At 45.1% G+C, this 25922-nt stretch overlaps 1 long non-coding RNA gene across 1 annotated transcript in view; it reads left to right on the top strand.

Annotated features, from left to right (window-relative positions):
* The first annotated feature begins 5004 nt into the window (after positions 1-5004).
* LOC123767102 (uncharacterized) overlaps positions 5005-25922 on the top strand; it is a 48472-nt gene continuing 27554 nt past the window's right edge. The window contains exon 1 of the long non-coding RNA XR_006773916.2: positions 5005-10357. This is a non-coding gene — a long non-coding RNA (uncharacterized lncRNA). The remainder of the gene's footprint in view (positions 10358-25922) is intronic.

Genomic DNA, 25922 nt, shown 5'->3' with positions numbered 1-25922 from the left:
GTGGTACTAGTGGAGTACAACAGGGTTCAGTTCTTGCATCAGTGTTGTTCATTGTCTGTACTGTATAATCAATCTACCAGAAGGAATACAGAGTTATATGAACATATTTGTTGATGATACTAAGCTACTAGAGAAAATACTAGACTTGGACAATTGTCATGCACTTCAAGGTTACTTGGACAGAATGAGTGTATGGAGCTACACTTGGCAAATGTTATTCAATGTGAATAAATTCATGTTATGGAAAATGGAATTAGAGAAATTTGGCCACACAACCTACAAGTTACATGATAAAGTACTAAAGCGCACTGATAAAGAAATAGATCTAGGTGGTGGTTCTGGACAGTAGACTGTCCCCAGAGGACTTCATAAAGGACATTGTGTGAGAAGCATGTGCTACACTTTCTAACTTCACAATCACTTTGAAATACATGGATGGTGAAATATTGAAGAAACTGTTCACAACCTTTGTGAGACCAAAATTGGAATATGCAGTAGTTGTATAGTGCCCAAATCTCAAGAAGCACATAAAAAAAACTGGAAAAGGTGCAAGCACATGCCAAGAAATGGCTTTCAAAACAGAAAAGCAATAGCTACAAAGAGAGGCTAGAGGTGTTAAGTACAGTATGCCAATGCTAGAAGATTGAAGAAATGAAGGCAATATGATTGCTACACACAAAATGGTAACAGGAATCAATAAAACTTGCGAAGAACAGTTCTTGAAACCTGCATCCTCAAGAACATGAGGTCATAGATTCAAGCTAAGGAAAGGAAAGTGCTGAAAAAAAATATTAGAAAGTTCTCTTGCAATCAGAGTTGTAAATGGTTGGAACAAGTTAAATGTAGAGGTGGTGGATACCAAAACTGTGAGTTGTTTCAAAGTGTCGTATGACAGTACTCAGAAGATGGGACACCACAAGAGTAACTCTCATCCTGTAACTGCACTTAGATAATTACACTTTGGCAATTACACATACATGCGTGTCTCATCTAGTTGAGAGGTGGGACCAAAGAGCCGAAGCTCAACTCCTGCAAGCACAATTAGGTGAGTACATGAGGGAAGTAATCAGAGGCAATGTTTTAGACTAGAGGAGCGGAGCACCACAGGGTTGAGTTCTTGCACCAGTAATGTTCATTGTCTACATAAAAACTCTACTGTACCAGAATGAATAGAGTATTATATGAACATGTTTGCTGATGATGCTAAGATACTAGGGAAGATAAGAAATTTAGACGATTGTCATGCCATTCAAGAATACTTTGCCAGATAGGTGTACAGTATGGAGCAATACTTGACAAATGAAATTTTTATATGAATAAATGCCACATTATGGAATGTGGAATAGAAAATTGGCCACACACAACTTAAAAGTTATGTAATTACCTAGTGTAGTTACAGGATGAGTGTTATGCTGGTGGTGTCCCGTCTTCCCAGCACTCTTTGTCATATAACACTTTGAAGTTTCTGACAATTTTGGCCTCCCATCTTTTCACCTAACTTGTTCCAATCGTCTACCACTCAGTTTACGAAAGTGAATTTTGTTTTATTTCTTCAACGGCTTTGCTTCTTGTTCATGACCTCTTGTTCTGGAAGTTCCAGGTCTCAGGAATTCTTCTCTATCAATTTTATAGATTCCCGTTAATATTTTGTACGTACAGTAGTACGTAATGATCATATTACCTCTTTTTATTCTATCTTCTAGTTTTGGCATATTTAACACCTCTAACCTCTCCTTGTAGCTCGTCTGTCAGTTAAGATCATAAGAATAAAGGTAACTGAAAAAGGCCTATTGGTTCATACAAGGCAGCTCCAATTTATAACCACCCTCTCAGTTCCAGGAGTCATTTAGTTTCATGCTTTTGCACCTTTTCCAGTTTGTTGTTGTACTTCTTAAGATATGGGCACCATACAACTGCTGCATATTTCAGCTTTGGTCTCACAAAGGTTATGAACAATTTCTTCAGTATTTCACCTTCTGTATATTTAAAAGTAATTCTGAAATTAGAAAGTGTAACATAGGCCTGGTCGACGACCGGGCCGCGGGGACGCTAAGCCCCGTAAGCACCTCAAGGTAACCACTTCAAGGTAGGCTCCTTGCACGATATTCTTTATGCAAATTTCAGATTTGCTTTTAAATACATGGATGGTGAAATACTTAAGAAATTGTTCATGACCTTTGTGAGACCAAAGTTGGAATATGCAGTGGTTGTATGATGCCCAACATTTTACGAAGCACATCAACAAACTGGAAAAGGTGCAAAGACGTATATCTAAAAATAAAAGGCTTCCAGAATTGAAAGAAAAGAGTTATGAGAATAGTTTAGAGACATTAAATTTACCAAAACTAGAAGATGAAGAAATAGAGGTGTACCCTGATCATGAAAGATCCTGATCACTACATATAAAATAGTAGCAGGAATTAACAAAATTGATAAAGAAGAATTCTTGAGACCTGGAACTTCAAGAACAACAAGATTTAAGCTAACTAAACATAGCTGCTGGAAAACTATTAGAAAATTCACTTTCGCAAACAGAGTAGTTAAGACAGATTAAGAAAGAAGGTGCTGGAGGCCAAAACCATAAGTAGTTTCAAAGTATTATGACAGGTTGCTGGGAGGGAAGCTGAACACCATGAGGTCAGCTCTTGTCCTGTAACTACACTTACATAATTACATATGCATACAAAATAAATAAATAAATATACATAATATATTGTATGTGTGGGTGTGTATATATACACATATGTACATATTTATTTATTAAACAATCTAAATACTATCTAGTAGTGAAAATTGCCACAATTAGTTTTTGGTTGTATTTTGTGATGTAAAATAAACAAAAATCTTTTGGTGAGTATGTTTATTTGTTGTAGTGATGACTTGTGCAGTTTAACTGCAATATTGAAGGTGCACAAGGCCAAGGTTTGTTATTTCACAAAATGTCATAAGTATCATAAGATTTTCTTTACCTACTTTAATACCTAGTGGTAATCAAAATTATTTATCTTGGCTTAACACCTGCACTGCACCAGCCGACATATTAAGGGGTGTGGTGGTGCACCAGCCAACATATTAAGGGGTGTGGTGGTGCACCAGCCGACATATTAAGGGGTGTGGTGGTGCACCAGCCGACATATTGAGGGGTGTGGTGGTGCACCAGCCAACATATTAAGGGGTGTGGTGGTGCACCAGCCGACATATTAAGGGGTGTGGTGGTGCACCAGCCGACATATTGAGGGGTGTGGTGGTGCACCAGCCAACATATTAAGGGGTATGGTGGTGCACCAGCCGACATATTGAGGGGTATGGTGGTGCACCAGCCGACATATTAAGGGGTATGGTGGTGCACCAGCCGACATATTGAGGGGTGTGGTGGTGCGCCAGCCGACATATTAAGGGGTGTGGTGGTGCACCAGCCGACATATTAAGGGGTGTGGTGGTGCACCAGCCGACATATTGAGGGGTGTGGTGGTGCGCCAGCCGACATATTGAGGGGTGTGGTGGTGCACCAGCCGACATATTAAGGGGTATGGTGGTGCACCAGCCGACATATTGAGGGGTGTGGTGGTGCACCAGCCGACATATTAAGGGGTATGGTGGTGCACCAGCCGACATATTGAGGGGTATGGTGGTGCTCCAGCCGACATATTGAGGGGTGTGGTGGTGCGCCAGCCGACATATTGAGGGGTATGGTGGTGCTCCAACCGACATATTAAGGGGTATGGTGGTGCACCAGCCGACATATTGAGGGGTATGGTGGTGCTCCAGCCGACATATTGAGGGGTATGGTGGTGCTCCAGCCGACATATTGAGGGGTGTGGTGGTGCACCAGCCGACATATTAAGGGGTGTGGTGGTGCGCCAGCCGACATATTAAGGGGTATGGTGGTGCACCAGCCGACATATTGAGGGGTGTGGTGGTGCACCAGCCGACATATTAAGGGGTATGGTGGTGCACCAGCCGACATATTGAGGGGTATGGTGGTGCTCCAGCCGACATATTGAGGGGTGTGGTGGTGCACCAGCCGACATATTAAGGGGTATGGTGGTGCACCAGCCGACATATTAAGGGGTGTGGTGGTGCACCAGCCGACATATTAAGGGGTATGGTGGTGCACCAGCCAACATATTAAGGGGTATGGTGGTGCTCCAGCCGACATATTGAGGGGTGTGGTGGTGCGCCAGCCGACATATTAAGGGGTATGGTGGTGCACCAGCCGACATATTGAGGGGTGTGGTGGTGCACCAGCCGACATATTAAGGGGTATGGTGGTGCACCAGCCGACATATTGAGGGGTATGGTGGTGCTCCAGCCGACATATTGAGGGGTGTGGTGGTGCACCAGCCGACATATTAAGGGGTATGGTGGTGCACCAGCCGACATATTGAGGGGTATGGTGGTGCACCAGCCGACATATTAAGGGGTATGGTGGTGCACCAGCCGACATATTAAGGGGTATGGTGGTGCACCAGCCGACATATTGAGGGGTATGGTGGTGCACCAGCCGACATATTAAGGGGTATGGTGGTGCACCAGCCGACATATTGAGGGGTATGGTGGTGCACCAGCCGACATATTGAGGGGTGTGGTGGTGCTCCAGCCGACATATTGAGGGGTATGGTGGTGCACCAGCCGACATATTAAGGGGTATGGTGGTGCACCAGCCGACATATTGAGGGGTGTGGTGGTGCACCAGCCGACATATTGAGGGGTATGGTGGTGCACCAGCCGACATATTAAGGGGTGTGGTGGTGCACCAACCGACATATTGAGGGGTGTGGTGGTGCACCAGCCGACATATTGAGGGGTGTGGTAGTGCACCAACCGACATATTGAGGGGTGTGGTGGTGCACCAGCCGACATATTAAGGGGTGTGGTGGTGCACCAGCCAACATATTGATGGGTATGGTGGTGCACCAGCCGACATATTAAGGGGTGTGGTGGTGCACCAGCCGACATATTGAGGGGTGTGGTGGTGCACCAGCCGACATATTAAGGGGTGTGGTGGTGCACCAGCCAACATATTAAGGGGTATGGTGGTGCACCAGCCGACATATTAAGGGGTATGGTGGTGCACCAGCCGACATATTAAGGGGTATGGTGGTGCACCAGCCGACATATTAAGGGGTGTGGTGGTGCGCCAGCCAACATGTGATGATGTTAATATATCATGAGATTCGAAAGTCCCATGCATACAAGAGGGCTCACATTTGCTTCCTCAGGCCTCCAGGAACCATCCCTCATCTTGAAAATAATCCCGAATCTCTCACTTTCCTTCTATGGCATTAGTAACGTGGCCTACTTTACTAAGGCTTGCATAATGTTCCTAAGGCCATGGCCTTAGGAATGTGCACGGTAGCCATATTATGCCACTGAAATTTTAACAGCAGCGAGTGATTACCATTATATATTTCAGGCAAAATGTGTGATATGTCCAATTCTAAGATTTAAGCTTATATAGGCCTATTTATATATAAGTATGAATAAATACACAGTGTGCATATATTTATACACATATCTCTATATGTATATGTATACATATTTTCAAAGTTATACATAATGAATGCCATCTTTGACACACAGGTGCAACTTGTTAGAGCAAAACATAACTAGATAAATCAAGTGAGAAACAGTGAAAAATAAATTAACAAAGCTATTCCCATGAGGCAACTTGCCTCATGGGAATAGCACCACGGGCGAAATAGAAAACGGGCACCACTCATGGTTAATGCCAGAACTTTTGCAGTTCATCTGTTTGACAGTGTTGTGAGTTTTGAGAGGGGGACATGTGACCTGTTTTATCAGCTTCTGGTTCATGATTTTTAGACCTTTCAGGTCATATCTTGGCATGCGGTGGAATTGGTTAGTCCCTCTGCTCTCTTGGGGTTGGGGCTTGCTGGTCACTCTTGACCAGTGAGCTCCCCACTTCTGTGTTTGATCATTGTGATGTAGTTGGACTTGGGTGTGGTTGAAAGGACCTTTTACATTTGGTGGATGTCTCATTTGTCCCTAGGCCTGGGCCTCCATTTCATTCTCTGCTTTTTTTCTTTTTTTTTTTTTTTTCTTTTCTTTTTTTTTTCTTTTTTTTTCAGAGATATTCCTGCACGGGCCCTAAGCCTGTGGCTGGCCCACTAAGTGTTGCTTGTTTCTGTTTTACTTGGGTAAGGTTTTGTCTCATGTGTTTAACAACACATGTGTTTAACAGTCTCCGTGGTGTAGTGGTAAGACACTCGCCTGGCGTTCCGCGAGCGCTATGTCATGGGTTCGTATCCTGGCCGGGGAGGATTTACTGGGCGCAATTCCTTAACTGTAGCCTCTGTTTAACACAACAGTAAAATGTGTACTTGGATGAAAAAACGATTCTTCGCGGCAGGGGATCGTATTCCAGGGACCTGCCCGAAACGCTACGCGTACTAGTGGCTGTACAAGAATATAACAACTCTTGTATATATCTCAAAAAAAAAAAAAAAAAAAAAAAAACTAATGCTCTGTTGAATCGAAGTTGAAACCTTAATGGGTTTGTAACTCTGCACTATGCTAGATAATGTTCCAGTGGTCTGTCGGGCATTTCTCCACAGTGCTGACATTTCCTCTCATCTTCTGGAACCTGTAAGCCTATTTCTCATGCACATGGGTTTCCAAGCCTGATGCGATGTAAATGTACTTCTGTTGTTCTACTGCTCCCTTTCATCAAACTAAGTGGTTCGTAGTTGGTTGAATTCTTGTACCAACCTGCAGATCCTGATGTTGCAACTGCTGTGTTGTGGTCACTGTACATCTTTTGCATTTGCTCTGTTTCTAATTATTTTCTTAATCTGTGATAGACTCTGTGGTATGTAAATGTCTACATTTTTTTCTCTTAGTTACAAGTTTTACAGCTTTGTCTGCAATGTCATTTCCTATTATTTGTACATGACTTGGCACCCAGTTGATAAGTACCCGACGGCCTTGACGTTTGAGTGTTTGCATTAATGATATGACATTTGTGATCAGATGGATGTTATCACATATGTGTTTTTGTTACAAGGTTTCAATGGCAGTTCTCGAATCTGTATGTATGATAACATGTTGTCAGTATTCAGTAAGAGCATGTTCCAAAGCCTTCTGAATGGCTAGCATCTCTGTTTGTAAAGTCGAACGCCCATTTGAGAGTCTCCAACTATTTAAAGAGTTTCCTGCTTTAACTGCAGCTCCAGTTTCTTGTCCTTGCTGGTCTACTGATCCATCTGTGAAGTATGTGAAGCTGCCAGATGTCAAGTTTACTTTTATATGCATCTGTGCTTTTTGGGTTTGAACAGCTTCATTCCATATCCAACCTTCCACATGTCCATTTTGGCTTATGTGCACCTGATCTTGCAGGGTGAGTCATGTGGTGTCCTGAGAACCAACCAGGTTTCATTGTCTGGCTAATCTCTTCAAGGTTCTGCCCTTTGGTTTGAGTCTGGCTCCCCTTGCTTTTAGTAGGTTAGTGTTGGGTGTTGTGGCCTGGCTCCATCGCTTGGGGTTCTCTTGTTGACCAATCTTGATAACTGGCTAGTTTGGGCTTCCGGTTGGCATGTATATGTCAGCTGGCCAGGGCTCTGGTTCTTTCCCAGCTCACTGAGCTCGTTCCTGGTGAACTGGTGCAAATTCCAGTTGGTTCCATCTCTAGTTTGGACTTGTCTGGGGCCCTCGTTTGGGACTCTTAGGTCAGTGTCTCTGTATCTGCCTCCGGTGGCCTTGCTAAGCTTACAACTTTGTTGCAGCCTGTTGATCAATCGGTTGTGTGGCAATCATTCTTTGCCTGTATGTTTTCCTGCAGTGCAGAGTTTGCCACCAGGCATTGTTCCATTTTACCTGTTTTGCCGCTTCTGAGACTGGCGGGTTCTAGCCACAACCACCCTTTGTTTGCTCATGCTTCACTGGCTTCCTCTTCTGATTTTTTGTGGCTCAGGTTCTGTAGCGCCATACTTTCCCATCACTTGATGTGGTTATGGATGGCTCAACTCTGGGTTTGGGCTTCATGACCAGCATTTACCAGGTCTTCCAAGATCATTAGATGGGACCATTCCTTCAGGTGCACTGCATGTTTCATAAATTGTGGCTATGTGACATTCCCTGAGGAAGATTTCAGCTTCCTCTGGGAGTTTTGATGCTCTTGTTCCATTCTGACTGCTTCCCGGTATTTCATTGCCTGAACTGCAGGAGGTGGGTGGGTTGCTTTGGTTTTCCCCTTCTTTTGGAACTATTATTATATAAATGAAATTATGAAATTATATAAAGCCACTAATACATAGAGCGTTTCAAGCATAATATAAAATAATCGGGTAATTTATTTATAAGTTTAATGGGGGCAATACTAAACAAAAAGTAATGTTACACATATGAATTGTAAAAAAATTAGCAAATTATTAAAAAAAAATTAAGTGATATTTATTAATGAAAGGCATAGACTACTTAAATATAGAACCTGTAGTTTTAGTAAAAATACAGATACAGTATATTATTTAATGTTCACAATAATAGCAAATCGGTTTGACTTACGTAGGTTGAGTAAATGTGAGTTGAAATTGGTTATATAATGTTAATTAGGTATTTTTTAGTTTCTCATTCAAAATGATTGAGGAAAGTACAGTTTTAAATCTCTTCTGGAATGCCATTGCACTAGTTAAGACCCTTTGAGTTGTACGACATTTCTGCTTTGGCTGAGTCACACTCTTGAGATATCAAATAAAAATAGATATTTGTTTCTGGTGTGGTGGCCATAAGTTCTGTTACAGCTCTCAAGGAGGTGTTTGAGGTATTGCAATGTAAAGTTTTATAGATATAGAGCACTTAGTGTGTGCAATTATCTTGGTATTTAACATATTCAAGGATTTCAATAGGGCAGATAGATGAGTGAATAATATAGTGTTACCAAGGCATAGCATGGTACATAATACTGGATTTTAGAGAGAGTTCCTACTATTTTACAAACTGTTATGTTTGTTTATGGCTATTAAAATTCAGCTGGTTGTTAACTTGAACTCCAAGGAATTTTACATCCCCTCTGCTCTCAATTTGTGTTTTGCAAATTCTTAGTTCAATTTGATTGGTTGCCTTCTTTCTAAACATTATGTAATACATTTTTCATTGTGTAGGATGACGATTAAAGTAGTCTGCACACTATATTTTGGCAGGTTATCATTTGGGAGAAATACTGTACATTTAAACCACAAGAAAATTTTAAATTTTTGTACAGTATGCAGTTTTACGATACACTTTACACAATATTCCAAAATGTATTTGATCAATTTGCTCTTGTACAGTGTTAACTGACTTGGTTTAACATGTGATTTATTTATTTGTTTATTTATTTATATATATACAAGAAGGTACATTGGGATTGTGAGGATACATAGCGTAGTAATTACATTCTTGTAAAGCCACTAGTACGCGCAACGTTTCAGGGCAGGTCCTTAATCTAAAAAGTGATATTCAGGTACAGTATCATGAAATATAGTATTGGCAGTTCTTCCTTTTTGGTCTTGAAAAATTTGTCTTATATATTTTTATACAATATTTAAATTAGACAATTTACTATTTGAAGAGTTGGTTATTTAGTGTGTTCATCAAGATTTATAATAAGTAATTGATTTCTATCATAGATAGCCTTACTGCTAAATGTTGTCTTAACTCATTCTTTGAGTGAGTAGATATCTGCTCTATACTGTATTTGGTTACCAGCAATTGGAGTCTTAAAAACAATTGCTTTTAAAGTTGAATGCTATTGTTTGTAGTATTACAGAATACTAAATTTTGCTGTCATGACCCATAGGAAATATTCTTGTATCAAACTTGGTACAGTATATACTAACATTTAATTAATACATAAACATTTTAAGGGAACAATATAAAAATCTACAGTATTGGTGACCAGCAGCAAAATGTGTTGAGTAGTGAACAATATATGAAGAACTTTATGCTTGAAACACTTATGTTCTTAAGATGAAATCCCATCAAACTTAAGTACTGTGCTAAATATGTTATAAGAGGCGAGTACAAGTATTAATATCTTGGCGTAACGTGAGTTTCTCACACAAGGAAATTCATTGGCAGATCACTTTAGTTTCACACTGATAATTAATAACTAACTGCCAAAGTAAGCCTCCATGAAATGCTTTGATACTCTCCTTTAACTTTCTGTACTGTCTTACCTTAAATTTTTTAAACTTTCATAATTATCTTACATAAATTATACTGTAGTGATGTATTCTCCATTTTTCATATATGGGATAACTGATGAGAAGAGCAAGTAGCTGTATCTACAGTTAAGAGGCGAGCTTAATCCCGAGTGGAATACTGTACTGTATAAACTTCTCGGCTTCTAATACAATCGGTCAGTGCTATTTATAGTTGAAAGATGCTTAAAAAATTGAATAACTTCTTAATCTGTGACACTAAATACATAAGCTGTAGTACATTTAAGACTAATCTTGTAAATGGTTTAGCTTTGTACATGTGAAATTTGGATTTCACATGTACAAATTTTACTGGGAATATATTTAATTTTGTATCATTGCTTGTGTTTTATATTACCTACTTGCCTATATAATTTTAAATCTATTATTTAGAATATATTTAGACTATTATTTAGAATTATTTAGAATCTATTCTAAATTTAAATCTATTATTTAAATAAATAAATAAATAAATAAATAAATAAATAAATAAATAAATAAATAAATAAATAATTTTGTTTTTGTTAGGTATTACTGTATGTGCTAGGCCACAAGATGTGTAATGAAGAAAGGGAGATTTGTGTAATCATTTTGTCACTTTTATATCAATATAAACATAGATGGAGGTCATCATCATAATGATAGAGGGGGGGATATAAACCCAGTATACAGTATAAGCCTTATATGAGTAATTGAAGTACTGTATATATATATATGTCAGATTTGATGAATGCAAAAGATAGTTCTTATTACAGTGACAGAGTTATGCAAACTAATGGGGTTATTCCAGCCATATTATCACATCAGAGTGGACTTTTCAACCCGACAATGTCTTAAGTTATTGTCTTAAGTCATGACAAATCTCATTATCGTGAGATTTGGTAGGATGGCGGAGAACATGAAGTAACCTACAAAAGCAAAATATTCATACAGCAGGGTTGTCAATGTGAAAAAAAAAAAAAAAATGGCTTACAAGCTTGACAACATAAAAATTTATAACTTCATTTCTATTTGAGGTAGAACCTTTTTGTGCTTGTTTTAAAGTTAAGGAAGCATTGTTTTCATTAAAAATAGTTTTACATTAAATGTTGATTTTTTTAATTTAAAAAATCACAGTAATGATTTGACCTTGAAATATATAAAAAATATACATTTTCAGTGGGGAGGACCTTCGGCTCCCTGGAGTTATCAGACTAATATGCGAAATCATTAGATCGGGGCATTAGTCTATGGAGTTCTGCCTACCAGGGACCACTAGCCAGAACATGGCCCACCTCAGAGAGGTGCAGGGAGCAATGGCCCTGGAAAACCCCCTTGTGGGGGGGGGGGGGAGGGTTCCTTATCTGCCATTGACTTGGGTTAGGCACACAGAAAGGCAGTCATAACAAAACAGACCACATGGTAAGAAAAATATAACCGAAAGCTGAACAGAGAGGTAGAACTCCCTCCAATCCCGAGGAAAGTAGCAAATGTCACACTCCATCGCCGCAGTCGCTCGTCCATACAGCCCCCCTTCCCCCGTGCCGGCGAACCCAGCCACTCCAGTTTGTCAGCTCAAATCAAATCAAATGTTTATTGAGGTAAAAGTACATACAAGAAGAGTTACAAAAAAAAAAGTTGGATTTCTAGATAGAGCTAGTACATAAAAGGCCTAACCCCTAAGCTCCTCTGGGCTATTTGGTCTTCAACACCTACAGGTGCAAAAAAAAAATTAATATTTCATCTTAAAAAAGTGTTCATTTATGTTTCCTGATCATGAGAAAATAATACAAAAAAATCGTAGGTAGCATATTTTGGCAGGAATAGGGCGGTGAAGTCTGGCAAAAAAAGAGGCAGTTGACAGAGCAAGCTGCCGGAGGTGGTCAGCTCGAGCTGTCAGGCGGAAGGTGCCACAAAGATATTATTACCAAATTATTTCAGTGTCTCTGATTTTTTTTTTTTTAAGTAATATTATTCAATAGTGTGTAGTGTGATATACTGTATTTATATATTAGTATATTTTGGTAAGTGTTTCTTGTAAACATATGTTGTTAAATATGACTGAAAAAGTAAGATTAATAATTCTAACACAAATTTTCTCTATTTCTTATGTTTCTTTTTACTGTCGATGCTAATTAAAAAATCAGTTCTTCAAAATTAATTTTTATTTCTAGTCTGACGCGACGCTTGAACGCATTTCGTAATAACTTATTACATTTTCAAAGACTTTAGTTTACACACACAACTGTAACCTGAAAACACTAATACTCGCATTTGGGTGAGGTGATATGGTGCAACAGTTTTGGGTGAGGTGAACAAACTTGTGACAAATACAAGACAGAACACGAAACTTGTGGGTATTAATTGGATATGAGAGCATAAGAATGGAAGTAACTGCAGAGGGCCTATTGCCCCATACTTCCTCTTGATGCTTCTATATTGGTTCGGAGTCTTGAAGTGGGTAGAATATAGTTGTGCATTAATTAATGCACAATTAGTATTAAGTTTTAGTCTAATTGTTTTCCCACACCTTGCTAGAAACACGAATCAAAATGATTGATCAAGTGTTTCGAGCGATTTTTTGTGGGCCATTGTGCATTGATCCCAAACAATAAGTTTGCATTTCTGCAATACTTTTCCCATGCCAGATGCTTTGGAAATGTTGCACATGAGAGTTTCAATGAATTGCATGTCCAATGGCAATTTAAAAGCCGATGTAGCAGTTTTTCCACCTGGTAGCAATGCCACAGCTATTCCAGATGATGCAAGAGCTATGGTTATGCCATTTTGGGATCGAAATGCTGCTAGAATCAATCTAATTAGGAAGGTTTTACCAGTTCCTCAAGCGCATCTAAGACGAAGAAGATTTCTCCTAGCCCGTTATTGACAGTTTGAATTATTTGATTGTAAATGCCTTTTTGCTCAAGCGTTAGCTTAGGAATATTTGATTGCTCATACTACAACAGATCACCTGTGTTGTAATTTTGTTCACGCCGCAATTCTACATCGAACGAAGCAGCAGCAGATCGATTCGGCAATGGCATTTCCAATTGGTTGAGAACTTTGTTCGCGATTTCTAAAAACAAATCTTCAATCATTATCAATACCATGCCCTAATCCAATAATATTATTGGATTAGGGCATGGCTATTCCAAAGGAAACAGAGAGTTAGTATAAATGGGGTTAAGTCAGAGTGGGATAATGTTGTTAGTGGAGTACCTCAGGGCTCTGTCCTGGGACCTCTGTTGTTTATAATATATATAAATGATTTAGATTCAGGTTTGAGTAGCAACATTTGCAAATTTGCCGATGATACGAAAATCGGTAGGGAAATTAATTCGGAGGAGGACTCACTATCACTTCAAGTTGATCTAGATAGGGTTTTGAAATGGTCAAATGATTGGCAAATGCAGTTTAATGCTGATAAATGTAAAGTTCTGAGGCTAGGTAATGATGATAGAGTTACAAGATACCAGCTAGATGGTGTTGAGATCGCGAAGTCGGATTGCGAAAGGGATCTGGAAGTTATGATTAGTAAGAATTTAAAACAAAAGGATCAGTGCATAAATGTTCGTAATAAGGCAAATCGGACACTTGGATTTATTAATCGCAGCGTTAGTAACAAGACACCTGGTGTGGTTCTGAAGCTATATCTTGCTCTAGTTAGGCCCCATTTAGATTATGCAGTTCAGTTTTGGTCGCCATATTATAGAATGGATATAAATTCACTTGAACGTGTCCAGCGTAGGATGACTAAGTTAATTCCCCAAATTAGAAATCTTTCATATGAAGAAAGATTAACAAAGCTTAAGTTGCATTCACTGGAAAGGCGAAGAGTTAGGGGTGACATGATAGAGGTTTACAAGTGGGTGAATGGACATAACAAAGGGGATATTAATAGGGTATTAAAAGTATCAACACAAGACAGAACACAAAACAATGGGTATAAATTGGATAAGTTTAGATTTAGGAAAGACTTGGGTAAATACTGGTTCAGTAACAGGGTTGTTGATTTGTGGAACCAATTACCTCGTAACGTGCTGGAGGTGGGGTCCCTCGATTGTTTCAAGCGCGGGTTGGACAAGTATATGAGTGGGATTGGGTGGTTATAAATAGGAGCTGCCTCGTATGGGCCAATAGGCCTTCTGCTGTTGCCTTTGTTCTTATGTTCTTATGTAATACTTCGTTGTAGATTTTACTGTGAAATCCATGTTCATATTTTAATTTTCCTTGCGTATTCGACAGATAATATCTTCAGCTATGTGCGATTTATATTTCACCCATAACTCTGTTGGAGATGAAGGAGAGCCGGTGGTCAATATGATTGCAAACAATGCACAAATTTGATTTGGATGTGACGTGTTGGATGCATATTAATGCATACATCCCAGTGTATTTATTGGTTGTTCTCCAATAAATTCAGGGCTTGACATGCACTACGGAAAGTGGTATGTGTTACGCAGTTGACAAATCTCAATTGCTGGAAAGACGTTGGACTGGGCACATTTACCAACAGCATGCAAAGAAAGAAGCATTCATCCTGATTGGGATACACGATGTACAGTCTGCCTATCGTAGTTTATCTGAATATGCCAGGTTGTCCGTCGACTCGCTCTCCTCGTTTGCGTTGCTCAAATGATTTCCTACTGGCATTCCATGTGTAATACGTAGACACTTCCGAATACAGCAGTGTTTTCGCAAACGCTTCATTTTGACATAACATGAAGAAGACAGTTAATGTTGTAGCCGGTGGATTCATAGCTGTTTGTTGCATATTTGCAGCTGTGAAATAAACGTGTTGTCCATTTTCTTATTTTCAAAACCAAAGCAAAAAATACTAATGAAACATTTCAATTCAAACGCAGATCAATCGACACGGCTAAATTTCACCACCAATTGCACTGAAAAATAAGAACAGTTAAAAAAAACGAAATGAAAAAAGAAATAAATAAACTATACCAACGAAATGAACGGTATGGTAAACAACACAGCTCAATTCCAACGCAATGTCACACAACATAATTAAATCAAAATGAAAATAAATAAAAATCTATGAAAATTCAATTTATCAATGCAATCGGAAACATTAAAATAGAATCGTAACATATTTTGTATAGCGTGTGTTGCTCTTACGTGCAACAGATGGCACTGTTTAAAAAAAAAAGTTTTAACAAGTAACAGGTGTGGCATCTAAATAGTAGGCATATAAAAACATGCACGTATTCAAATGGAATGTTGTGTCAAAATTTCAAAGCAATCGGTGAAGAACTTTCAGAGATTACAGCGTGTGTTGCTCTTTTGTCCTACAGCTGGTGCTGTTTTTAAAAAAAAAGCATGTTTTTTCCTGTCACATGTGAGACATGTATATAATAGGTGTATAAAAACACTCGCCTATTTGAATGCAATGCAACGTTGTGTCAAAATTTCAAAGCAATCGGTAAAGAGGTTTCGAAGATTTCCCTCACATGAAAAACACATGAAAAACAGTTTTTCAAAAAAGCATGTATTTTCCCGTCATAGACGTGACATCTATACAGTATGTATATAAAAACCTGCTTGGATGCGAATGGAACGTTGTGTGAAAATTTCAAAGCAATCGGCGAAGAACTTTTGGAGATTAGCGATTTTGAACAAACGAACATTTCCCTTTTTATTTATATAGATTATTTTTTATTATACACTTATGTTGTCAGTCTTTACTGATTTTCTGTTTTTTCTTTTTTACCTAACTTTTGGGACTATTGGTTGTTTTCTCTTCCCTTTAGTGAATGTCTGGGTCCTCTACGGCCTTGTATGATTGTGGGGCATCTGTCGTGGCCGTCTGTTTCTTTCTCGATTTGAGACCTGCAGTGCTGCTGCTTTCCCGTTAAGTCCCCATTTGCCTTTTCTGTGGGTAGCTAGCCTCAGGGAGATGACGGGGCTCCCCACAGAAAACTTAGGGTTGAATGTGATGAAACTCCAGTTTCTGGGTGATCCCCGGAGGCTCCCTAACACCCCTCTTCCCTTAGGTCGGTGGCTTTCAACATTCTAGAACTGAATTGGTGGGTTGCCGGAACACTCGAGCCAGGTCCCCCTCCTCCCGTCATTGAGGGGGTAGTGCTAATGAGTGTGGGGCTAGTTGGATGACATGTTTGTTTTCTTTCTAGGGGAGTTCTTTTGCTAATTTGAGGACATAGCTCACAATTTTCAACCAGACAGTGGTCTGTATTGATTCGCTTACCTTTCTGGGTGTCTTCCCTGGTAGATGGCAAAATATGACATACAGTACTTTAAATTTAAAGTGCTCAGTGGCCATTGCTCTCTGCACCTCTTTGAGGGTGCCAGGTTCTGGCTCTGGTTCCCGGTAGGCAACAAAAACTCTGACTGATGATTCCAACTAATATAGCACTATATCAGTAGAATAGCTTCAGGAGCCTCCAGGGCTCACCCAGAAATCTGGCATTTCATTACATTTAATGCTGGTTTTTTGTCCTTAATGGCAATATACTATTATTCTTTCAAAATTTCTTCTCTAATTCTTTGTTTAAGGTGAGACTTAGTTCACCAATATTAAGGTGTTGCCCTAGATAGTGTTCTGAGCACTACTCTTTTTCCCTGGTTTCCTTACATGCTATTCCTTCCTTCCTTTCCCATGCCATTTTCTCAGATCTTTATGTTAATGATATCAACTCCAACATGATGCGATCGGTAAGGTGTCATTCTGGGCCACCAATCATGGCTTGAAGTTCTCTACAGCTAAGACTTGTGCTATGACTGTTACTTGGAAGCATGTAGTTCATCATCTACTGTTGTCACTCTGTGGTACTGTATTCCCCTTTGGGGTTGATCTTTGACACACCTGTTTGTCATGGGTCACCCCATGCTTTCAGTTAAATGCCCTAAAGCATTTAAGGACCCTATTTAATTTTGTCCTATACTGTACTTCTTATTAAGCAGTGGAGCTGATGGCTGGGGTCAGCAAGTTCCTCCTGTGGTTGCTTCATTTGCATCTTGTTGGTGCAGTGCTTGCCAGGTGGCATCTCTAGGTTCGCATCAGTACTTTTGCAGTCCCTGTTGGCGGAGGGATGTTGATGCAGCTGGCTCGGTTTGCCTCTCCCTGGTCCCACGGTTGAGGGTCTTTTGGGTCATTTTGTCGGCCTTCACTGGGGTTGGTCAGTCCCTCCTTGAGGGAGTTCGGGTCTGTCTGGGCTGGCTTCCTCTCTACGTCTTTATTGGGTTTTTCCAGTTCTTCTTGACCTTTCCAGTTGAACCAGTTTTCTTCCCTGTCCTTTTCTGAGGGGAGCCCCCGTCGGCTCCTCGGAGCTTATCCAGGCTGATATGCTAATGTCAGACTTTGGCATCAATCATGTGTATGGAGTTCTGTGGGCCTACCAGGGACCATGAGCCAGAACCTGGCCCCCTCAGAGAGGCATGGGGAGCAATGGCCTATAAAAAACCCATGTGGTTAGAAGCATTCTATGTCTGCCATCAACCAGGTCAGGCACCCAGAAAGGTAAGGGTCCCAAAACAAACCCCTATTCTGGTGAAAATTGCTACCAAAAGCGAATAAGTGGATAGAACTCCCCAAAAAGAAACAAGCAAACGAGCATTTATTTATTTATTTATTTATTTATTTATTTATTTATTTATTTATTTATTTATTTATATATTTATATACTGTACAAGAAGGTACATTGGGTTTGTGAGAGTACATAGCATAGTATTTACAATCTTGTAAAGCCACTAGTATGCGCAGCGTTTCGGGCAGGTCCTTAATCTAACAGATAATTTTAAGTAGGTAAATTCTAGCAGAATTAATAAAATGATAACAGATACATTGCAAGAAAAAATGAGATGAGAGAGATTAGTAAGTATAGTAAAGCACATTGGTATATTAAAGCTCTGATTGATTATGACATCACACGTCAAACTCTGATTGAGCATGACGTCACACGTCACTGCGTCGCTGTCTGCGCAGCTTCCCCCCCCTCCCCAGGAGGGGGAAGAGGGGAGCCTCAGACCCTCAGTGCCGGCTATCCACTCTCTAGTTCTAAGGCTGCTAGAGGCAGAGGTCATGTGCTCTGGCTCCAGTGATTTTCAACACTGTGCTTTGAGTGTGGTGGCTGTCTTCCAGGGGTGCGAGAGCCAGGAGTTATTCTACAGTACTCGGACTGCATGTGCCTAGGGTTCCCTTCCCTTGTTGCCCTGTAAGTACCGCCCTTGGGGATTGGGGTTACCTTCCTACAAGTTCCTTGGGTCCTGCCCCTGCTGGGCTGTTTCACTGCTCGGTTTTTCGGCCATCCTTTGGGTGCTTGGGTGTTTTATCTCCCTTGTTTACTTTAGGCTAAGAGGCAGTTTGCACTAGTACTCCTATGGTGCTGCGCAGCTTGTTTTCACCAGTTCATAGCAGCCGGCTCTGTTCCCGTTGGGTACGTTGTCCTCTTGCGGGGTTTTATTTTTCTTTTTGTTTATGCCTTGTGGGGGAAGAGGTCTGCCTTGGTATTTGACCTAATACAGTTTTCTTCTGGTTTTGCCCCCTGCTAGGTCCCTGTGAGTGTTCACGTTGCGAAGGTTCAGTTTTTAGAATGTTGTTTGGTATACTTGGGTGCCGGTCAGCAGTACCCTGCCTGGGCTTCCCTGAGCATGTGTTCCGTCTCAGGACCCTGGGAATCCCCATGGGGGTGCGTGGGTTCGATGGATGTGACCCCTGAGTCCCCCTCGCTTTGTGCGAGTTCAAGGGTTGCTCTGTCCCCTTGTATCAGGGTGACTCTTGGTTTTTGCCTCCATCAGCTGCCTGTGGGGTCGGTGACACCTTCGACCCGGAATCCTGCGAGTTTCGTTGCTTGTTTGTGACTCGGTTACCCGGTCTTATGCTGACTATGCGGGTGCAGGCAGCACGGGCGTTGCACGTTGAGTTCAGGTGGTGGCAATGTGCTAGGTTGTTTGCTCCCCAGGGAGCCCCGTGGCTGCCCCGTTTTTGGTTGTTGTGATGGGCCTTGGTGGTGTTGGTTGCTTCGGTTTTTTCCTTCCTCGCCCCTTGTTTTTCCCCTGTTGTGGTTTAGTCTGGTCTCCATCCCCCCCCTTCCTCCCTGCATCCGGAGTCTTTCCGTCTGTGGGTTCTGGGTCTGGATAGGGATTCGATGGTCTCGGGTGGTCTTGGGGGTTTCCCCTTCTGGAGTAGCGATGTAGGCATTCGAGCCTGTTCCTCCACCCGGGTTGTATGAGTCTGCCAGTGGGCTCTCTTCCTTAGTTGGGAATAACACAAAGCTGCTATTAGGACAATATCCAACTCTGGCCCCAGACATCACTCGGTACCCCTACTCAAATCTCTGAATATGTTAGACATTAAGTCACTGCACATTCTCTCATGTGTATTATACATATATAAAACGCTAAACTGTAATGCCAATCCTGACCTCAAAAGCTTCATAGAAAGTTGTAACAGAACCCATGAGCACCACACCAGAAATAAATACAGTTTTGATATTCCTAGAGTACGACTTAATCAAACTAGAAATGCTCTACAAATCAAGGGACCCAGATTGTGGAATGACCTTCCCAACCATGTTAAAGACTGTACCTCTCTCAACCAGTTTAAGATAAAAATGAAGCTATACCTAATAAATTCCCTGTAACCTACCTTACCCCTCTAATGTCATCCAATGTCTGTTTTTTCTGGGGGGAGCCCTGTCGGCTCCCCAGAGCTATCCCAGGCTGATATGCTAATGTCAGACTTTGGCATCAGTCATGTGTATGGAGTTCTTAGGCCTACCGGAGACCATGGCCAGAACTGGGCCCCCTCAGAGAGGCAAGGGGAGCAATGGCCTATAGAAGCCCCCGTGTGGTTGGAAGCATTCTATGTCTGCCATCGACCGGAACAGGCACCCAGAAAGGTAAGCGCCCCAAAACAAACCCCTATTCTGGTTAAAATTGCTACCAAAAACCGAACTAGTGAATAGAACTCCCCAACCGAAAACAAGCAAACTAGTGTGACGTCACACACCTCCGCGCCGCTGTCTGCGCAGCTCCCCCCTCCCCGGGAGGGGGAAGGGGGAGCCCCAGACCCCCCGCGCCGGCTACCCACACCTCAGTTCTTGAGGCTGATGCTATAGGCGATGGTCGTGTGCTCTGGCTCCGGTGTCGCTACTGCAGTGCTTTGCGTGTGGTGTTGGTTTTGTGGGTGGGAGAGCCAGGAGTTATCTTCAGTACTCGGGCTGCATGCGCCTAGGGCTGCCTTCCCTAGGTGCCCTGTAAGTACTGCCCTTAGGGCTTGGGGCCACCTTCCACAGGCTCCTCGGGGTCTGCCTCTGCTGGTCCGTTTTACCTTTCGGTTTTTTGGCCGCCTGCTGGGCTCTTGGGTGTTCTGTTCTCCCTTGTTACCGGCGGGTAAGAGGCAGTTTGCACTGGTAGGGGTGCAGGGTGCTGCTCAGCTTGTATTTCCCGACATCGCGGCCGGCTCTGTTCCTTGGGGTTCGCTGTCCTCTTGCGGGGTTTTGTTTTTCTTTTTGTTTTTGCCTGGTGGGGGGTTCTGTCATTTTATTCCGTTTGTTTTTGCCCTTCCACTGTTCTCCTCGGTGGCGCCCCCTGCTAGGTCCCCGTGAGTGTACACGTCCCTGGGGTTCAGCTTTAGAAGTTTGCTTGGTAGTTTTGGGTGCCGGTTTGCAGCACCCTGCCTGGGACTACCTGAGCGCGAGTCCTCTTAAAGTAAACTCTCAGGACCCTGGGAATCCCCTAGGGGGCGCGTGGGTCCGATGGATGTGACCCCGGAGTCCCCACTCGCTGTGTGCGAGTTTGAGGGTTGCTCGGTCCCCTTGTCTCAGGGTGACCCTCATTGTTTTTGCCTCTGCCACGCTGCCTGTTGGGTCGGTGATACTTTCGATCCTGAGTCCTGTGAGTGTTGCTGCTTGCTTTTGACTCAATTTACCCAATCCTCTGATGATTCTATTCGGGTACAGGCGGCGCGTGCGTTGCAGTCTAGGTTTCGTCTGTTGCAATGCGCTCGGTTGGTTGCTCACCCGGATGCCCCGGGGTTGCCCCGCTTTGCTTTTCGAGACCCGGACTTTGGGGTGGGGGTCGCTTCGATCCTGGTTCAGTCCGCACCTCCTCGTCCTTCCCCTTCTGTTCGTTCTGGTCCCCCCCCCTCCCCTGCTTCCGGCCCCGAAGCGTCTGAGGGTTTCGGGGGGTGCCCCTTCCGGGGGGGCGGCAGAGGCATTCGAGTCTTGTCTCCCGGCCGAAGCTTCAGGGTCTGACCAGTGGGCCCCCCTTCCTCCAGCTTTTCTGGCTGCTCCTTCCTTGTCTTGTGGGGTTGGGGCTTGGGGAGAGGACTCGGCCTCGGGTCCTGTGGTGAAGGACCTCGAGGCTGGGGAGGGGCTGACTTGGGGGCCTTGGGCCCCGCTGGACCCCGCCTGGGTTTTTCTTCCCTCTGAGCGGGGCTTATTGTTACAAGGAGTGGGGTTTTCTTTTCCCCCCTCTGCGTACGAGTTGGATTTGGTGTCGGCCCCTCCCCGGGTTCGGTTCCGTGTTCCCCCGGGTACGTCGGTTCCGTCCTTCTGGAGGTTTTCGGCTTATCGCATCCAACCTGGTGTGGTGCGAGCGGCCTTTGCAGCTTACCTCCTGCGTGACCCGGATTATGCCTCGGATATGGATCCGTCCACGTTCAGGTTTGGGACTTCGTTCCCTTTCTGGCTCCGTTACGAGGTTCCGGAGTCGTCCTGGCTAGCAGACTGCCCCTTGTTTGGTCTGGATTCCTGGCATTCCTTCTGTCGTTCCCGCACGCTGGAGTGGCGGGAAGCTTCCACGGTGCTTCAGGTTTTCCTGGGGGGCGAACTTGAGTACCTGAATGAGTGCTTGTTTGCCCCTGCCCTTCCCCGCGTTGTGGGCGTTATTCAGCTCCATGTGCAGGTTCCCTCCCTTTCGGCGGCGCTCGTTGCGGAGGATTTGCGTGCCCGGGGCCTTTTGACTTCGGCCTTGCGGTTCTTTTCCCTCCTGGAGCTGTCTTCGGATTGGCTCGTGGAGGATGTGGGGACGCTTGGGTCCGTCCCGGGGTCCGGCACCTTGTCCTCGGCTGCGCGTTCGTCGGCTGCCTTGTTGAAGCTGTTCACGCCGATTTTGCGGGATGCGGGTTCCCTGTTTTATGCTTCCCGTCTCGCGTGTCGGCAGGCAGTGCTGGGTTCCTCCGTGGAATCTGCTTGGGCTCTGGCTCTTAAGCGTTCTTCACCTTTTTGTCCTCTTCTGTTTGAGTAGTCGGCCGTGGCGCAGTTTATTCAGGCTGCGTCGGCGGCTTGTCGTCCGATGTCGGACGTGTTGGTTTTCCGGGGGTCCCGGGGTGGGTCTTCCCGGAAAGGTCGTGCCAGGGCTCGGGGTTCCTCTCGTCATGGTAGGCCTCTGGTGTCAGGTTCGGGGTTGGCTCCTCCTGCGGACCCTCCCTCGTCTGGTCGGCACGGTGTTCGCGCTGTGCGGGGTTCTGGGTCTCGTAAGGGTTGCCGGCCCTTTCGCGGTTTGCCCCCTTGACGGGGCGATGGGGGGGCGGCTTGCACTGTTCGCCAGCACCTGGTCCCACGATTCGTGGGCCTTTCGGGTCGTGTCACGCGGCCTGCGGTGGCATTGGGTGGCCCCTCCCCCCTTTGGGGGGTCGGGGCTGACTGGGCAGGTTTCTTCCCCTGCGCTCTGTCAAGTCGTATTGGAGTGGGTACGCTTAGGCGTCGTCGAAACGACGTCGTCCCTCAGATGGGTTTCCCGTCTGTTTCCGGTTCTGAAATGGGACTGCGCGGACCTGCGGTTCATTCTGGACTTGTCCCGTCTGAACCCCTGGGTTCATTGCCCCTCCTTTTGGATGACTACGCTGTCTCAGGTTCGGCTCCTCTTGGAGCCGGGAGCTTGGATGGTGTCCCTGGACTTCCGGGACGCTTATTGGCATGTCCCGATTCATCCGCGGGATGAATCAGGACATGGCTCGGTTTTGTTGTGGGGCGTCTGAGTTACCGCTTTCGTTGTCTCCCGTTCGGGTTGAACCTGGCACCTCGCGTGTTCACGTGCCTTACACGGGTTGTGGTGGCTCGTTTGCATCTCCTAGGTGTTCGGGTGTTGGCCTACCTCGACGACTGGCTGGTTTGGGCTCCCAGCCAGTCAGCTTGCTTGCTAGCCAGGGATGTGGTTCTTTCCCAGCTCGCCGAGTTCAGGTTCTTGGTGAACAGGAGGAAGTCCCATCTGGTTCCCTCTCGGGTTCGGACTTGGCTGGGTCTCGTTTGGGACTCTCGAACCGCCTCCTTGTCTCTTCCTCCGGAGTCTCTCCTGCGGCTGCGGTCCCGCCTTCGTCTGTTTCTGGAGGGCCCTCGGGTCACCCGGCGGATGCTCGAGGGGCTGTGCGGGAGCCTGAACTTCGCGATGGTGGTCTACCCGCCGGGTCGGGTTTGGCTTCGACGGCTGTTCTGGTTCCTTCGGGGTTCCCCCTCCCGCCTCTCTCGCGATCGCAGAGTTCGACCCCCGAGGGCCTTGCGTCGGTTGCTGCGTCACCGGCTTCCTCTTCGGGTTTTTCGGGGTTCTCAGTGCCTTGGCGCCTACCCGAGCCCTCGCTCAATGTGTACACGGATGCGTCGTCTCTCGGCTGGGGTATTGTGACCAGTGCTCACCAGGCCGGTCAGGGGCGTTGGGATCCGTCCTTCCGTCGAGCTCACAGCACGGTGCGGGAGTTCGCGGCAGTGTGGTTTGCTCTGGGGAGGATTCGGGTGGCCCGCGGATCAACGATTCGGCTCCATTCGGACTGCTCTCCGGTGGTTCATTGCCTGAACCGTGGGGGTTCGATGCGGTCCTTGTCTCTTTGGGGTTGGTCGCTTCGGGTGACTCGTCTGCTGAGTTCTCGAGGTTTGGCTCTCCTGGCGGTTCACGTACGGGGCGTGTATAACGTCTTGGCCAACGCCCTGTCTCGCTTCATTCCTCTCTCCACGGAGTGGACGGTCGACAACGAGTCCTTCCGTTGGCTTTGCGAGACGTTCGGGCGCCCCGAAGTGGACCTCTTCGCGTCGGCGTGGTCGAGGCGTCTTCCCGTTTATGCGGCGCCCTTCCCCGATCACTAGGCCGTTGGGGTCGATGCCTTTCGGCTAGACTGGTCGAGGTGGGGGTTCCTGTACCTCTTTCACCCGGTTCGGCTGTTGCTCCAGGTTCTGACTCGCTTAGAGACTTACCAGGGGAGAGTTGTCCTTCTGGCCCCTTGCTGGCCGGCCCAGCCTTGGTTTCAGGCGCTGGTTGCTCGGTGTCCGAACCCGAGGGTTTTCCCGCGGCTCCGCCTCTTTCAGCAGATCGGGCCAGTCTGTCACGTGGCTGGTTCGATCTTCTCCTCGAGTCTTCGCGTATGGTTTTTTTGACTCGAGTCTATCATCATCTCTATGGTGATCAGGTGGCCTCCTTGTTGGTGTCCCACCTGAGGGCTTCTTCTCAGCGGCAGTATGAAGTTTCCTGGCGGTCCTTCCGTTTCTTTTTGCGTCTTCGTCGTGTTAGTTCCTTGTCTGTTCGGGAGGTCTTGTCCTTCCTCTCGTGGTTGTTTCAGGACCGTCATCTTATGCCTAACACTGTCGCTTCGTATCGTGCGGCGCTGGCGGAGCCGCTTCAGCTTGCTTTCGGTATCGATGTTACGTCTGTGCCGTTTCGCAAGCTGTCTCGTGCATTGTTTCACCTCCGGCCTGCTCATGCGTCGCCTGAGCCGTCCTGGTCCTTGGACAGAGTGCTCGCTTTCCTTTCGTCTCCTCGTTTCGTTGTGGCCCCTTTGGTCCAGGATTGTTTTTCCGAGGCACTTTTCTTGTTGGCTTTGGCCTCTGGGGGTCGGGTAAGGGAGCTTCATGCTCTCCTCCGGCGCAGGGGCTTCTGCTCTTTTGGTCGTGGTGACTGTTTTGTTCGTTTGCAGCCGTCTCCTTCTTTTCTGGCGAAGAATGAGACTGCTGCGTTCCGGAGGGGTCCATGGGTGGTTGATGCTTGGTTGGTCAGGTCGGGGGTGCATCATGTTTTGTGTCCGGTTGCGGCGCTTCGCCGTTATTTGCGCACCACAGCTTCTGTGTCCGGGGACGCGCTGTGGGTTGATCCGGTTTCCCTTCTTCCCTGTTCGCGGGTTCGGGTCTCTCAGGTCGTCCGCAGGGTTATTAAGTCCAGCCAGCCTGCGGTCTATCCCCGTGCCCATGACGTTCGTAAGTTCGCGGCTCTTGCTGCCGTCTTTGGGAATATGTCTTGGTCTGATATTCGGGCGCGGGGATTTTGGCGGTCGAACAGGGTCCTGGCTGCTCGTTACCTTGTGAATGTCCCTGGGCCTCGTCGGACCTGTGTTGCTTTGGGTCGGCGGTTGCAGCCAGTTGTCTCGGCTTCGAGTTGAGGAGTGAGTGACGACCGCCTCCCGGGTAAGTCCCTCTTTTTTCTGTCTGTGGGTAATTAGCTCCGGGGAGCCGACGGGGCTCCCCCCAGAAAACCAGCGTTGAATGTAATGAAACGCTATTTTCTGGGTGAGTCCCGGAGGCTCCCCGGCATCCCTCCCTCCCTCCGGTCGACGGTTTTTCGCGTTTTTGACATCCAGCCTCAAGAACTGAGGTGTGGGTAGCCGGCGCGGGGGGTCTGGGGCTCCCCCTTCCCCCTCCCGGGGAGGGGGGAGCTGCGCAGACAGTGGCGCGGAGGTGTGTGACGTCACACTAGTTTGCTTGTTTTCGGTTGGGGAGTTCTATCCACTAGTTCGGTTTTTGGTAGCAATTTTAACCAGAATAGGGGTTTGTTTTGGGGCGCTTACCTTTC

The sequence above is a fragment of the Procambarus clarkii genome, chromosome 53, assembly GCF_040958095.1.
Source record: "Procambarus clarkii isolate CNS0578487 chromosome 53, FALCON_Pclarkii_2.0, whole genome shotgun sequence".
NCBI lineage: Eukaryota > Metazoa > Arthropoda > Malacostraca > Decapoda > Cambaridae > Procambarus > Procambarus clarkii.
Note: the sequence above shows the minus strand (reverse complement) of the source record. Positions and strands in the feature narration are given on the sequence as shown.